This window comes from Sorex araneus, chromosome 11 (assembly GCF_027595985.1).
Source record: "Sorex araneus isolate mSorAra2 chromosome 11, mSorAra2.pri, whole genome shotgun sequence".
NCBI lineage: Eukaryota > Metazoa > Chordata > Mammalia > Eulipotyphla > Soricidae > Sorex > Sorex araneus.
The window spans coordinates 52,358,073-52,375,459 of NC_073312.1; the positions used below are offsets into that span (position 1 = coordinate 52,358,073).

The 17,387-nt window shown below is 38.3% G+C and overlaps 1 protein-coding gene across 9 annotated transcripts in view; it reads left to right on the top strand.

Moving 5' to 3' along the window:
- The window catches only part of SGMS1 (sphingomyelin synthase 1), a 331,088-nt gene that overhangs the window by 175,796 nt on the left and 137,905 nt on the right, over positions 1 to 17,387 (top strand). For 6 of the 9 annotated variants that reach the window (XM_055119140.1, XM_055119143.1, XM_055119141.1 and 3 more), the window contains 2 exons: positions 918 to 957; positions 5,906 to 6,048. The gene's annotated coding sequence lies outside the window, so the exon portion shown is untranslated. The remainder of the gene's footprint in view (positions 1 to 917; positions 958 to 5,905; positions 6,049 to 17,387) is intronic. The other 3 variants (XM_055119148.1, XM_055119149.1, XM_055119145.1) reach the window with 1 other exon arrangement.

Genomic DNA, 17,387 nt, shown 5'->3' on the forward strand with positions numbered 1-17,387 from the left:
TATTCATTTCTTTCTACCTCTAAAACATTTTATTTTGGTTGAGATACAGGTGTTTGTGAACTAATTAGATCCCGACTAATAATGCCTTGTCTAGGCACAGCTAATGGATGTTACTCTAAGTCAGGGCAGTACTGACCTTTGTGCCAAGTGGTGGTCATACATATGTGTTCACTTTAGAGAAGTTAAGTAAGCCACTCACTACTTGTGCTTTTGTACATCATATAAAACATTAACACAAATGTCTATTCATTTTAAAGATTAGCTTCCTCTCTCTGGAGGCACCATAATTTATGCATATTTTAAAAATATATTCACATCTTTTCAAGGTGTTGCATTTCATTTTTAGTTGAGAAAGTCTCAATCAAAATGAGTGTTAACTAAATGAAGTTAAATGAGGAAGCATTTCCAAGCCCTAAGGTGATATGGGTTAAAAATCTATTTATATGCTCCTTAATCATACACATATGTACGTGGCCTATAATTGTTCCATTTATTTTGTTGTTGGTGGCATGTTGGCAGATGTGAAAATTCAAACATGTTGCTACAATTGCCACCCTAAAATTACAATTCTTATGGTTCTTATTTCTTTATCTTTTCTTATGCTGCCAATAAGTAGTTATTTACCTGAGTGGAGAGCAGTTAATATGTAAAAGTAATGGTTTTCAAACTTATCTAAACCTTTAGATGTATTGGTGTATAAAAAATATTTTTTTGGCATTGGGACTTACATAATTGCTTCTGCTTGGATTTATCTGATACAGCTTACTCTGAGTACAGTCTCAGATAGAAATTAGGTGGCAAATTGAAAATGTTGTTTGCTATGGATAGAAGATTTAAAAAAGAAAAATTGTTACCTTGGATTTTAGGGTTTTTTCTTGTAAGCATCTTGTTACATTTTCTTAATTTTTTTTTTCTAGATTGGAAAAAGGATCAATGGAGAAAAAGAACAGGATTCAGGTAATTGGATTTTCAAGTTCTTTATGTACCTTTTGTGCTTGGTTTATATTTTTTGGTATTTTCTCCAGAAAAGCACTAAACAATTTTTTTTGTGTGTGTGGCCAAGTTGAACATCATAGGATTGCTTTGGGGATGTTTTTGCAATAGTCCTCTGCCTATTAAAAATTATTTTTGTTGATATATACTAGGAAGGGAAATTTCTGGGTCTCAGGGTTATTGTATTTTAAATATGTTATGTATTTTAAAATTTATCTTTAAACCTCACCTTATTTTCCACTTTGTTTATCAATTTTGAGGGCCTCACCTGGCCATGTCTAGGGGCTGTTTCTGGCCCTTGTGCTCAGCAGTCATGTGTAACCATGTGTGGGGGACCCGAGTGCCAGGAATGAGAATTGGGATGGGCCACATGCAAGGCAACCACCTAATCTCCTATGCTATCTCTTGTACAATACTAGTTTTTCCTTATTTTGTTTTTCTTAATTCCTTGGAGCTCTTTTCATTTTTTTTAAATGGCAAAATTACATCTTTCAATGACTAAGTAATAACACACTACATCTTTATTTGATCATATTTTGACTGGGTGCTTTAGTTGCTTCCACATTTTAATATTTTATTAAGGTAACATTGGTTTGCAATACTATCTGTGTTTCAGTGGTGCAATCCAGTACCTCTTCAAAATACATGTTATTATATGTCGTACCCCCCACCCTAGTGCCTACATTCCTCTGCAACAGTCCATTGGGTCCTTTTCCGCATTTCCACAATCCAGCCGTTTTAAATAATGCTGCAGTAAATATTGGAGGAGGTGAATATGAATTTTTGTGTTCATGTTTCCATGTTCTTTCTAGATTCTCAAAGGTAGGATTGCTGGATCATCTGATAAGCTGTATTTTTAATACCTTTCCATCTTTCAAAAGGAATCTCCATAGTGTTTTCCAAAATGATCATATCAATATATAGCCCCATCAGCAGTGCACAATTCCTTCCCTCTACATTCTCTACATCACTTATTGTTTATTTGGTTTTGGTTTTTGGGCCACACCCTGTGGCTCTGCATTCAGGGATCACTTCTGGTAGGCTTGGGGTACCATATGTGGTGCTGGGAATTGAATTCAGTTCGGCCACATGCACAGCAAATGTCTTCCCACTGAACTGTCTCTCCAACTTGAAAACTTTTAATTGTCTTTGATTGAGTCATTCTCACAGGTGCGGGAATGCTATCTCATTGGCTCTTGATTTTCATTTCCCTGATGATCAATCAGTGATGGATATTTTTTATTATACCTATGCACCATCTGTATATCTCATTTGGAGAAGTGTTTTTTCATGTCTTCAGCCCATTTTCCAAGTGGGATATTTGTTTTTTGGTATTGAGTTGCAGGAACTGTTTATATATTCTGGGTACTAATAAAGCAAACTATTAATACAGTTTTCAAATACTTTCTACCATGCTGCAGATTGCTGTTTTACTGTTTGTTTTACTGCATGGACATGTTTAAATTTGAAGGATCCGATTATTGGTTTTGTTTTGTTTTGATTTGATTTTTATAGCTTAGTATCCTATCTGAGAGCTCATCGCCAAATCCAATGTCATGAAGATTTTCCTCTACCTCATCATTTGGAAATTTTATAGTTTCAGGTTTTCCATTTATATTGATGTCTTTAGTTCATTTTGAGGTTTTTTTTTTAGAGCTTCCAACATTTTTATTAGTCATTGCCACACATTTACTTCTATGCTCAATAGAATATTAGAAACATTTGCAATATTTCTTTTTTAAAAAATTTTATTGAATCGCTTTGAGATAATTACAAGCTTTCATGTTTGGGTTACAATCACACTATGATCAAACACCCATCCCTCCACCAGTGCACATTTCCCACCACCATATCCCTGGTATACCCCCCTTTCCCACCCTCCTCCTGCCTCCATGGCAGACAATATTCCCCATACCCTCTCTACTTTTGGGCTTTATGGCTTGCAGCACAGACACTGAGAGGTCATCATATTTGGTCCATTACATTTTGAGTTATTTTTTTTATTTCGTTTGAGATAGGTTTATGCTTTTAACTTCTATTTTAATACATACTTTCCACTGGCTCCCCACGCCTCTACCCCTTACCCCCTCCTTCCAATGAACTAGTCTCTATTTCCTGTGTCTTTCTGGAGGAATGAGCCAAGTTTTTTCTACTCAGACGTTGTGACTGCTGCTTGTGACTGCAGCTTATTCTGCCCAATAGTCGTATCTTCCAGCTCCGGGAATACATCGATGCCCGCCTTCTGCTCCAATATTCTTCTCTGCATTTCTTGTCCTTTAGGGGTTTATATTTTTCTTCTCTTTCTTTTAATCTTAATGAGGTTCTTGAGATAAACAGAGATCATCAGCTCTCTTACATTGATTATAACTGCCAAATCAGTATTGCTTTTAAGGATGGCATTTAGGCTCAAAGAGATAATTAAGGCTTTGTGGCACATGTATTGACTGCATCTGATCCTGCTTTGATCTCCAGTCTCACCTGGTTCTCTAAACACTCTTGGGTGTTGCTGCAGAGCAATTCTGCGGGGCCCCATTGCTGGCTTGTCCTTGGGCTTCGTTGGTGGAGCTTGACTGGGAGAGTCTCCTGCTCACTGCTTGGGAGATGTCTCAGATGACATTTTAAAGTCTTTTATAAAATTGATATTTAATATTTCTTATTATTGGGCCTTCCTCTGAAAACAATTATTGAATCTGTTTCCTTGCTTCCTTTTTGTTCACCATTTTTCTGTCAGGTGACTTAACCAACATCTAGAATTGGTGTTGATTTCAATTGTTATCCTAAACATGATTTTATTTTGTGAAACAAGTCGTATTTTTATTTGAATATGAGACTTAGTGAGGTCTTGAATTTAAGGTGACGCCCTATTTACTTAGTTACATATCTTTGTGGGAGGGGGAAAAATCTTTGATTTATCTTTAGTTTATCTTTAGGCAGTATATGTCCGGATATATATATATATATATATATATATATATTTGGAGATGTTATTCTTTTATGTAAATATATTTTACTGTGGAGTTTTAATTGAACATAAGCTAATATGGCATATAAACTTGAATATATTATATGTGTAGCATAATATGAGCTAATAAAATTAGTTTGGATTTTTATTTTGTGATGACGTTCTCTGTGAGTGTATATGATTTGTTTTTTAGCACTATTTCTTGTAGGTTGGGTAATGAATGTTTAAGTAAGAGATTATTGATGTAGCAAGGTCCTTATGAACAGTCAAGAATGGTTTCTGTTGTCCTGAGAAAGTTTTATTCACAAGGTTAAGCCTGTTACTTGGTTCATATGTTAGCTACCCAGTTTAGTATATAGAAGCCCTTAGGATTTTAGGATTTTAGGGATACAATGAAAGTTCAGGATTCTTCTGAAATTTGGCTCATAGGAGAATAGGCTTAACTCTCACTAGGGCTTATAAGACTTGTGACAAAAGTTGAAAGACTGAAAACCACTTTCTTTTCTTTCTTTCTTTCTTTCTTTCTTTCTTTCTTTCTTTCTTTCTTTCTTTCTTTCTTTCTTTCTTTCTTTCTTTCTTTCTTTCTTTCTTTCTTTCTTTCTCTTCCTTCCCTCCTTCCTTCCTTCCTTCCTTCCTTCCTTCCTTCCTTCCTTCCTTCCTTCCTTCCTTCCTTCCTTCCTTCCTTCCTTCCTTCCTTTCTTTCTTTCTTTCTTTCTTTCTTTCTTTCTTTCTTTCTTTCTTTATTTTTGAGGTAGGTGGCAAGGGGTTGAACCATACTTGGTAATACTTAGGGACTAGTCCAAGCTTAGTGCTCAGAAATTACCCCAGGCTGTGCTTGGGAGACCACATGCAGTGCTGACCATATGCTGGGCGTTGAACTGTGCTGGACTTTCTGCAAGGCAAGCTCATTAACCCCAAAGCCAACTCGACAGCCCGGGAACTCACTTTCAATAGATTATTATTTTAAAAAATGGAATGTTACTAATTAAATTAAGCACTATCAAAATAGAATGCCACTTTGCTATACACCATTAGAGCCTAGATTATTTTTTGCAAATGACTGTAAATGAAGGACTATGTGAGCAATTCTTTTTGTTATTTGTCAGATGTGAAACACTCTTAGTGCCCTGGTTGTGCACACACCCATTTATACACACATTATTCTAAAATGCAATGTTTATCTGGCTAGTGCTTTGACTTTAGAGAAATGGCTAATTTGTCAGTCAACCCATAAAGTCCCTTAGCAGTTAACCTGTGTTTTCATACTTAAGCTGTCATAGGCAGTTTGTGGAAACAATTATTTATTGACAATTAAGGATGTGTTTTAATTTTGTTGGAGAGCAGGGGGAGGGGACACACCCATTTATACACACATAATTCTAAAAGGCAGTATTTATTTGGGGAGCTTTGACCTTAGAGAAATGACTAATTTATCAGTCAACCTGTTAAACAGCTTAGCAGTTAACCTTTGTTTTCATATTTAAGCTGCCATAGTTAATTTGTGAAAAACAATTATTTATTGGCAATTAAAGATGTATTTTGGTTTTGTTGGGGAGCAAGGGGAAGGGAGTTGGGTCACACCTCGTGATGCTCATGGGCTACTAGTCCTGGATCTGTGCTCAGGAGTGACCCCTGTCACTACTGGGGATTGAATTCAGGTTGACCAAGTGTCGTGCTTTCTGTATTATATTTCTGGCTCATAGATTTTAGTTTAAAAGTGGAAATATATGTATATACATATATATGCATGTATATATAATGACAAAAATACTTTAAAGAAAAATAGGGTTAGAGGTTAGGAAGCTCCATTGTGAAGTTTTTCTTTCCAGCCTTAATGCCTTTGTTTATTCTGAGGCATACTGGGTTTATAGATTCTCATTCAGTTTTAGAATTGTATGATTCCATTTTCAAATGGAATTTTCAAATCATTAAGTTACTTCTCTGTTCTAGGTACATCATTGAGTCTTGGGGGACATAGAAAGAAGTCTGATGGGAAAACTGATGAAGTAGAAGACAAGACTGACCTCAGGAAGTGTACATGAAAATAATCTTAAAGGAACCCATTGGTCAATGCAAAACAGCCTCTGTTGTAGGTAGGTAATGGCTTAGAGTGTGGGTTGAACATGTGTGACCCGCCTTGCAGAACTGTGCCATGTTGGGTCAGTGTCAGGGAAAGGTGGTCTTTTGCAATACAGCCTCACTTTCTGGACTGAAGCATCCTGGGAGCTGTTCTTCCAACTTGACCATGTAAGGGGCACGCCCTCTTAACTGTCCAGCAACTCTGACTTAGCCTGTCCTGTTTGGTCCTTCCTGTTTCCCCAAGGACAATATAGAAAGTCGGTGGAGGCAATTTGAAAGTGATAGCAACTTTCTCACAATTGCTGCATTTCTGGAAAATGGGCAGTCAGTGTCAAAGCTCTGGAATGTGTATCTTGTGAATCACAGGTGTTTACTGACTTTGCTCTGAACCTTTGACATCAAGTCGCCTAATTGGTGGTAGTTGCTTTGAAGTTACTGGTTAATCATTAACTTTGACTTGCTGGTCTCCTTCATACCTCCTTCTAGCATCCAAGTTACTATGTTAAGTGGCTATGTTATTTACTTGTGTATTATCTTTCATTTGTTGTTTTGGATCCATTATTGGCAGCATCAGGGGGCTACTCTCTACTCAGAGATAACTCCTGGCAGTGCAGGGAGACCAAGTGGTGCTAGGGATTGAATCTGTACTTCCCACATTCAAAGCCATCTCTACAGCCCACAGCCTTGAAATCTCAAAATCTCACCAGTGTTTATTGTCAGGGTTAAGGTTACCCTGTTTTTCTTCTTGACAGTGAAGTTAAGTTGATTTCTGGATTTTGTTACACTAGTTCTTATGCCATGTTAGATGATCCTTCGATCCTTTATGTGATTCCTGATCTCTTAGGTTCTAAACCTCTTCCCTATTTGTGCCAATATAGAGCACTATATACCAAAGTAGTTTATTAACTACTTGGTCATCATACCATCATGGTAGTATTAAATAGCACCATTTCCTAGATGAGGATGCTAAGGTTCTAAGTGGTTTAATAACTAGTTTACAGAAGTGAATTCAGTACAAGGTATATGTCTTGTGTTGTGTGAGTGAAGAAGTGTGCTAAATTGTCTCCACTTTTTGAAGTAGGCTTAAAAAGATAGCCTAATGCTTGTGGAATTTCAATCTTAAGTTATACTTTTTTCCCACCATTATGTGCTAGTTTTCCCATTTTATGGTATTTTGTATTCTTAATTATATTTATAACATTTAATTAGGGTATCACATATTTCAATGTTCTTGTCTTATACTTTCACTAAGAGTATGTTACTATGATTTGTTATTAAAATGTGCCCTTTTCTTTAGCATAACCTTACACTGATGTCTTTATTGCTAAGGTGTTATGAGGCTATATTGGAGGTACAATGGACTTTTTGAGGGGAGCACATTCAGCTATGCTCAGGCTTAATCCTGGCTTTGTGCTGAGAGATCAGTCAGTACTCAGGAGTCCATAAGTGGTGCTTGGGTGAACTGTGTGCAAGGCACATGCCCTACCCTGTGTAATGTCTCTCAGACCCCCACAGGGTAGACTTTTACAAATCCTACTATGTCTTTGACTTCATATATACCATTAACCAGGTTCTTTCAATATTGAGTTAGTGATGATAATATAATATAGGATAGATAATATAGGAAATGAATCATTTAGTTTATAGTGTTGTTTCTGAGCCTGAATATCTTTAAATATGGAACATGTGTTCAATTCTGTAATGTTGGCTCAGGGATTAGTCTGTGTAGCTAAGAAGTTACTCTTCAAGGATATGAGTTAAGTAGATTTAAGAATGGCATTCACTTCTTTAGGAATGTGTTTATTTGTGTGGGTGTTTTTATTTGTGTGTGTGTGTTCGCATTCATGCTTGTGTGTGCATGTGTGTGGTATGTTGTGTGTAAGGTGGGGTGGACATACTAGTTGTGCTCTGGGCCTGCTCATTGCTGGGAATTTGGGGGTCACTCTTTGTAGTGCTCAGGGACCTACATGATGTCAGGGATCAATCCCTGGCTTCTACATGCAAAGCAAGTACTCAAGCTCATTAAGCTATCTTCCTGGTTCCTCCCTTCTTCTTCTTCTTTTTTTTAAAGACTGTGTTACAGGATTTTCAGAAATCTAGGAATTTTAGACTTCTAAAATATTTTCTATTAAATCATCAAATACAGTATATACTGATTAACATTTTAATATTAGTGCTTATTATTGGGCCCACACCCAACTGTGCTCAGGGCTTATTCTGGCTCTGTGGTCAGGGATTACTCCTGGCAGAGCTCAAGGGGCCACCTGGGGTGCTGGGGATCAAACCCTTTTTGTCCACATGCAAGGCTGTACCCTCAGTGTTTTCCCCATGGGTGTTTTTCTCCCCATGTGGCAGTAATCAGGGCTTACTCCTTGCAGGGCTGTGCACTCAGGAATCACTCCTGGTAATTACTTGGGGGACCACATGTGATCTGGGATCAAAACCAGATTTGTCAAAATAGGTCAGTCAGGCAAAGCGAGTACCTTAACCCCTGTACTATCTCTCTAGCCTCCTGCCCCATGTTTTTAATTATCATTTTGCAGCACACTAAAAAGTGGGAACAAATATTTTTTTTTGGTAGTAGCATGTTATTCCTTAAGTGAAAAGTTATCCTATTATGGAGTCAGAGAGATGGTACAGCTGTTGGGGCTCTTGCCTTGCAGTGGCCAACCCAGGTTTGATCTACAGCATCCCATATGGTCCTCTGAGCACCACCAGGAGTGATTCCTGAGTGCAAAGCCAGGAAGAAAACCAGAGCATCGCCAGGTGTGGCCCTAAACCCTCCTCCCCACCCCAAATCCAATTTTTAAGTAGATGTCATTTTCCTCCTGTTCAATTAGTACCTTTCCAAATGGAGTTGTAAAATAAGAAGACTGTCATTTTCTGATAACTAATGATGGTTAAGAATATGACAGGATGGGGCTGGAGCAATAGCACAGCGGGTAGGGCGTTTGCCTTGCACGCGGCCAACCCGGATTTGATTCCCAGCATCCCATATGGTCCCCCAGCACTGCCAGGAGTAATTCCTGAGTGCAGAGCCAGGAGTAACCCCTGTGCATCGCTGGGTGTGACATTCCCCAAAAAATATAACAGGAGATCTGGAGATGTGGTTCAATGGTAGAGCACTTCCTTTGCATGTATGGGGCCCTGGATTCTATTTCCAGCACTGCATGGTCTCTAGGACACCACATATTTATCCTCTAGCACCAAGCAGGGAGAAGTCTCAGGCACTGCTGGGTAGGGCATCAAAACCAAAACAAACAAAAAAAAGAATGTGATGAGCAAAACCAAAACCACTTCCTCCATCACATTATGTGATGAGCGGATGACTGTGACTTTTGTTTTTTAGTATAGATGTTATCACAAAGGGAACAATGGAAAGTCTCTTTGGCCTAGAAAATTAGAAACTTTTTCCTTCCTTTGAGATGACCCATCCATGATGTGACATGTAACTTTGGATCTTCCATAGTTAGAAGGAATTTCTCAAATCCCTATTTCTAGGTTGACTTGCCTGATTATTTGCTTAAGGTAGATGGCCCAAAGGCACAGGTGGACAGGATAGCAGAATTCAAAGTCTGTTAAATGATTCTATGTAGTAAGAAATATGTGAATAGCTTTAGAAGCTATGGCACTAAACAAACAAAAACGCAGTCAATTGGGAAAACATGGTGACTTCATTGATAATGTACTAAATAATTAAGCATTTCCTCTCCCTCTTTTTGGGGTAGAGGGAGGGCTGCATATTTCAGATCACCCCAGGCCAGGCAGCTACACTGACATGATGAACCCCCTTGGCCTCTTGAACCGTCCTATGTTTGTGATTTCTTCGAGAAACATTCACCAAGACTACTAGTGTCATGTTCTCATGGAACAAGTACCATTTCTCCTGCACTGAAGAACTCTGTGCTTCTTGGATTAGATCTCTAAGACCACGGAGCTGACTATAACTGAGATGGGTGAATTGTTCATGGGAGCCCTCTCTTGGAAAAGGGTGATATTTCTAATTACCACAATGAGATCCAAGTACAAAATAAAATTTAGTGCAACCTATTTTAGATGTTAGAGTTGAAAACTTACCTTTATAAATGAGAATAAATAATATACATATTAAGGAATTTGAATTTGTTTACGTAGGATAAAATCACCTAGCAATCCTCAATCATTCAAAGTTGACTTTTATTGATTTATTATCTGATAACTCTGTTTGCCATTCCTTGAGATTTTACTGGGGCAAGCAATATGAAATGAATTTGTTATGTGCCTGCTGGCATGCAGGCTGGGAGATGAGAGGGAACCCGGGGTTTTGGATGGAGGAAAGGTCACACTGGTGGTGGGTTTGGGGTTGGAACATTGTATGCTTGAAACAACTCTATTATGAAAAACTTTGTAAATCATGGTATCTTAATAAAACAGAAAATTTAGAGATTTTTTTAAAGAAGTAAAAAAATAAAAGGGTGATACAAAGTTGGGATTGTAATACCATTCCTTATTTTTTTTGCTTATAGGTAGATGAGTTACCATCATTTTCACTAGGTCACTGGCTTCTCAGACATTGTTACGTATTACTCTTGGGATTCCATGTCCCCGGGTAGTGAGTTAAAGAGGAAGACAAAAAGCCCTTCATCTCTTTATTTTCCCACCAGCCAACAGCTCAGTTTTTATATGTCTTATGTATCAACTTTCTACAGTTTTGTTAAAAGAGAAAACTTCTTCCTTGAGGAAGGAAAGGCTGAGAAGCACAGTGCCATATAGAACCTATGGGAAAAGTTATTTATGTTTTTCTTTGGAGGGGAGTTGGGACCATTCCTGGAAGTGGTCAGGGGCTACTCTTGGGCTCTGTTCCAGAGTTATCCCTGGTAGTGCTTGGAAGACCATATATGATGCCAGGGATTGAACCGGGGTTAGTCATATGCAAGGTGAGTGCCTTGATTTCTGTACTATTGCTCTGGCCCAATAGGAGGATTAGACTTGAAACACCAAATGTCCTGTTATCAAAAGTTTTGCAAATCACAATGCTTATATAAAATGGATAATTTTAAAATTATAATAAAAGAGAAGATAATTAGATATCTAAGTAGTTTTCCTTCATATTTCCATTATGTCAGTAATTATTAAATTGGAACACAATCTTCTTCTTATTTTTTTTTTTTTTTTTACTTACTATAGACCTGCCAATTAGAATTTTTTTTACAGGTCTGCAAAGGGCAATGATTTCCAGAGTCACCTCAGAAGCTTAGGAGAGAGGGAATACCTTACGAGTGTTGGTGACAAAAAGTTATCTTTTAGTGATAGGTCTGAAAATAGTGCCAAGTATTGCCTTGTAAAGACCCCAGGAGATGGGTTTCTACATTTCAATTGATATGAGAGGGTTGTTCCTCCGTCACTATGATGGGTTCGTGAAACTGAATCTGACAGTTCATGAAAGCTTCATTACCTATTTCTGGATTCTTTTAAAACATTTGAGTGAGTTCTGTTACATTGAAGACTGACAATGAGTCATAGAACTGGCCACTCCTGAATTAGGAACTTGGGTTGTACTTATGCCACAACTTAGCTGACTAAGAGTTTCCCTAAAGAGAGTTGTAACCAGGGAGATTAAGGAATTGACTGAGGAATTTATAATGGCTGATCTACAGTTGGAAAATCCTTAATCAACTATTTAAAAGATTAATTGTTGTAGTTAGGGTGATAATTCAGACTGGAGTATGTACCTTGCATGTGTGAGGCCCCTGTTTTGATCCCTAGCATCCCTAACTGTTGCTCTTTAAGCCCCGAAACACAGTACTCGATGCAAACACACTACCTGGTGGCCCCCAAGCACCACCTGGGCTGCACCGGGCCATCAGCATTGCACTGAAGAGTTTGAGCATTGAACCATTTGCATGGTTGGCCAAGTAGCACCACAAGTGCCACCAGTAGCCCCTGGCAATTGCTTGGCAGGCACCTCCAAAATTATATTTATTTACAGGAAAGTTGACATAAAAGCACCTTATCTTACTTGAAGATACTAACCTGAATAAATAGTCTGTTATTCAGTGAGAATGAGATTAGTCTTGAGGCACAAATTGGAGAGAAAATGATTGCAACCCTAACCAGGGGTGGGCTAAGCTACGGCCAGTTTGTAAGTGTAGCAGGATATTGGTGGAGTTAAATTGTGTCTGAACTGTCTGCATTCAACCACCACAACACTTGGCCTACTTCCTACTATATTCTGTGACTGTGCAACTGACAGAAGAGGAATGCATGGGAATTGCCATTGGAATTTCCAGCCCTGCAGCCCTGAGTGTTTCCCTCTCTCCTCTCTTTCTTGTGGATTGTGGGTTCCATGCCTTGTACTGGGTAGTAGGCTATAGTAGTAGCAAATGAGCAATAAGAAATAAGACCCCTTCCAGAAGACCGGGGCAGTGTAGTTCAGGGAGACTGATGATAGAGAGGTAATAACATTTCAGACATGGTAATTGCTGTGCAGACAGTAAAATAGGATGACACGTGTGTCTTAGAAAGGAGAGGCTGCTCTCTATTCCATCTTGGATGTACAACCTGTGTTTTCTTGGCTGATCACTTCTTGTACTGCTTACATTTTTGTCCTTACCAATTCTCTTAAATAATTAATTTTTGTTTGATTTGTTTTCGGGAGCCATATCCGGCAGCACTCGGGGCTGCTTATTTCCTGTTTGCTGCTTGTGGGTACTCCTGGTGATGCCGTGGGGACCCAAGAATTATCAGACATCTGAACCTGGGGCTCCAGCACTCAGCATATGTAGTTCTGTCCTTTGAGCTATTTCCCAAGCCGGGTCTTAAATAATTCTTAGAAGAAATTATATTCTTCTACCAGAATTGTGCTTTCAGTAGGAACTTACGAACTAAGCTGTTTCTCAAGTTGCCAGCATTCAGTGGTAGAAACTGAGAGAGCCATTTATTGTTGGTCTTTGTTTTGGCACCATGGCTGGTTGGTATTCAGGGACTATTCCTTACTCTGTGAGGGTTGGTAACTTGTGGTAATGCTCAGGGGACCATGTGGTGCCAGGGATAAAACATAGGACTAAAACTTGCAAAGAATGTTCTCTGCCCTTTGGGCTATCTCCTCAGCTGATAATCGTACTTTTTTTCCTAAAGGTTGTAAATGAATATAGAATTAAAAATAATTGCTGGCCCATAGCATATCAGTAAAAATTTCATATCTATCTGGGGTAGGAATTTGAGAATCAGGGTAAAAGAAAAGTTGGAAGGTGACGTCCCTGGTCTGTAAATGTTTTTGTCACCCTGAAATCCCCAGTTTGGAATTTATGATAAATTATTAACTGATTTGTTCCAGCCTCTCTCCACTCTCTAGAGAAGTTGGAGTGGGACTGAAAATTTCAAGCTTCTAATCATGGCTGAACCAATTTTCCCTGGAACCCACCCAGAGTTTCTTCAATCGAACAAGAAATGTTCCCTCTTAGCACTAGAAATTCATATGGATTTGAGGTTCCCTGAGATAGAGTCTGGGCCAAAGTCAAGTATAAAAACAAGAGGTGCTCATGATGTTATTATTATCTCAGAAAACTAGAGCGACTTCTGGATCTCTGTGCCAGAAACCAGTGCTAGAGGACAGTATTTATTTTCTCCTACCTCGTGCATTCGGAGTAATACTTAATTCTTAAATAATTTCTCAATTATAAGGAGGGCTCTCAAGGTTTGTTATGCGATGTCTTCTATGAACCCATATGATAATGTCATGAGAGACTGATTTTTTTTTTAATTTAGTGTTATGTCATTTGTTCTGAATTGTGAGAATATCACTTGTAGTGAAAATAGATGCATTTGGTAGAGTATGTCAATAATCCAGTAAAGGAATCAGTCTCAAAAAGTTCTTAGCATTATTGTTAGTTTTAAATGTGTGACATGCATATTTGTAGAATTTGTTGTGTGATTTGAAAATTCAGTTTACTGTACTTTTTGAGGACTAAATGTGGGTTGTATATATAACAAGAATTCGTTGGCATCTCATAGAAATATAAAAGTGTGCATGTGCCACTCATTGACCTAAATGAATCACACACTCTATTATGAATGGTAATTAGCAGCTTTTGAGAAGCCCATGAAAATTAATTTTGCAGAGGACAACCTGCTATCCGGTTACTGATCTAATTCGTAGAACCTTGCTGGTGCATTTCTCAGTCTTTGTTGCTACATTTGAACAGTTTCCTAGAAACAGCAATGTATTTGGCATAATTTATATTAATATTTTAATATGTTTCATGGTACTGAGCAAATGTGAGCGGAAAAATATTGAGTTAAATTGATAGAGAGCTCAAGTTAGGATGACCAGAGAAAAAATTATGATTGTCTGGTGCAGATGCATATTTTGAGACAGAAAATTAGCAGTGTGTTTTAAATATTCACCATGAAATGTCCCCAAACCAGAAATGATTAAGCTTGCCAACTGAACTAGTTGCGTGATCTGTCAGTTATTAGCATATATAAAACCATACTATGATTATAAATCTTAAAATTAATAGTTGAATGGCTTAGACAGATTTTCTATAGTTTTTAAAAAGTAGCTGTTTAGAAATTTAAATTTGGTAAAATGTGTTAGCATAGTAGATATTAACAGTTAGCCATGAAAAGGTGGCCTTTTGTTTTTAAAACATTGCAATGTTTACCCTAAATTCACATTGGTGGAAATTGTCTGAGAAGAAAAATGGTTCACATCCCATGTTATAAATATTTTTAAACTTTTAAACGATTTAATCCGAGGCACCCACTATTTGTTTTTTGCCCTTAAATTAAAATTTTTTTTCATTTTTTCTTATTATAGTATATTTTTCATGCAGCCAGTGTATTCTGAAAATAATCCATAAACATAAAATTTTTATTTTATTTTATTTTATTTTGGATCGAGTTTGGGACACACCTGGTGGTGCAAAGAGCTTAGGTCTGCCTGTGCTCAAGGGATAGTTCGTGGTGCCAAGACTTTGAACAGGGTTGACCACATGCAGATCCCATGGCCCCTGTACTCTTTCAGATCTCCAGTGATATTTTTAATCAGTTGAATAAATTTAGATTGATAAGGAAAATTCTCTAATTTAAGCAAATTCTACAGAAATTATGTAGTAAAATGAGGAAAGCTTTCTTTTAATTTTTTTTAATTGAATCACCATGAAATACAGTTACAGACTTAGAAACTTTCATGATTACGTTTCAGTCATACAATGATCAAGAACCCATCCCTCCACCAGTGCCCTTTCTCCACCACCAATGTTCCCAGTATCCCTCCCGCCATCCCCACCCTATCCCACCCCCTGCCTCTGTGGCAGGCACATTCCCTCTTACTGTCTCTCTCCTTTTGGGTGTTATGGTTTGCAATACAGGTACTAAAAAGCCATCGTGTTTGTTCCATAGTCTACTCTCAGCACACATCGCCCAACCCGAGTGTTCCCTCCAACCATCTATTACTTGGTGGTCCCTTCTCTATCCCAGTTGCCTTTTCCCCCAGCATGTGAGGCCGGCTTCCAAACCATGGAGCACTCCTCCTGGCCCTTATCTCTACTGTTAGGTGTTAGTCTCCTATTATGTGCCTCTATGTCTGTCCTCCTCTTTCTGACTAATTGCATTTAGCATGATACTGAGAAAAGCTTTCTTGTCTTTTGTGTGATTGGTCAGGCGGGGGGGGGGGGGTAGGGGGGACCCCCTTCCCAAAGTGCTTGAGCCTGAGCATCTGCAGCTCTGGGGGCACCAGCAAGTGGGGTTGGGGCCCGGGTGGAGTGCATGGGCATCAGCCCTGGCCATCAGATCGAGCTCACACAAGCATGAGCCGCTGGGCCACATCCTCAGGCCCTAGGTTTGTCTTTATTCATTTTGTATAATAAGGTCTTTCATCTTGGATTACTCTGTTGTTGAGTTTTTTTTTCAAATCACCTGGAAGGATGTATTGGATATTTTTGTTTTGACTGTATACATTTTTTTCTACCCATATTGATTTGGGAAACAAGCAAAATATAAACAAGAGACTATATAAAGAATTGCTCATTAATAAGATTTTTTCATTACAAAATGTTTGGAGGAAAAAAATGGTAATTTTCAATGTTTTCACTTACAAACTCCCACATAGTCAAAAAAGCAATTGTTAAGAGAAACATTTGAAGGCGTGATTTATTAAAGTCTTGCCACTCACATACTATAGTTTCTTTCCTCTGTCGAAGTGGGTGAGTCAGAGTAAATATAACTGAGTTAGCCATTTTCTTCAGCATTTGGCCCTTTGGAGGGTTGAGTAGCCAGGAGGTGAAGAACACATAAAATACACACCCAGAATCTGTTTTCAAACTCACTGCCCTCTTGCACTTTATTTTCTAAAACTTCTTTTAGAAATTTAGCAATTTAGTCTCGCTTAGCAGCTCTTTTTTACTTTCATTTTTAAAGTCTTTTGATTCTTAGTTTTCTTGTATCGTCTCTGATATCGTTGCTCTCATACTTAAAAATAACCAAAACATTTCTAGCCCTTGTCTTGCTCTCAGCTGATCCTAGTTTGGTGTCCCGGGCACCAAATGGCAGCCCTAAGAACTACCAGGAATGGCCCCTGAGCACAGAACTTGGAATTGCCCAAGTAGTACCATGTGTGATCCTTATCCCAGCTCCACCCTTTGACCCTCCCACCTCCCCCCCCAAATTCTAGCAGTATCAGATTTTCTTTTCTCTAAAGATAATGCTACCTGCTGTTTACTTGAGTGACTTCCATATATCCTACAGTGTTGATTTTGGGGGAGAGGGGCACACACACCTTGCAATATTTAGGAATGGCTCTCAGCTTATACTGTGAGGAACCACACCGAGCCTCATCATTTATGCCATCTTTGCTGGCCTAAATCAGTTTTTCCTAAGGCTGTTTTCCTTGAGAAGAAATCATTCTGTTTGTTTTATTTTCTTCTTACAACTTCTTGATGTTAATATGGTTGTAATTTTCCTTTTAATTTTTACTCTCTGCCGCTTCACTTCATCATTGTTGATCATGTACCTGTCCCTTCTCAGGACATCCAAATCCAAATCCTTTTTTTTTTTTAAGTGAAAAACTTTTACACTTAAAATTTTTATATATATATATGTATATATATATTTTATTTTATTTTATTGGGGATGATATTGACTTACGAGGGCTTAGGAGGTTGTAAGTGGTTTTTGTTTCCAGCGTAGTGTAGTGTCACCACACCGCACACATGAGCAAAGGGCCTGTATCTTTCCATCACAGTCCACTGAACCCTTTTCAGCCTGCTCCCTGCCCCTGCCCTTTGGTAAACTGAAGTTCTGGGGTCAGAGTCTGAGGTTTGTTTTCACAGGACATTGCCTGTTCCCGCTTTGTTTGTTTATATCTCACCTC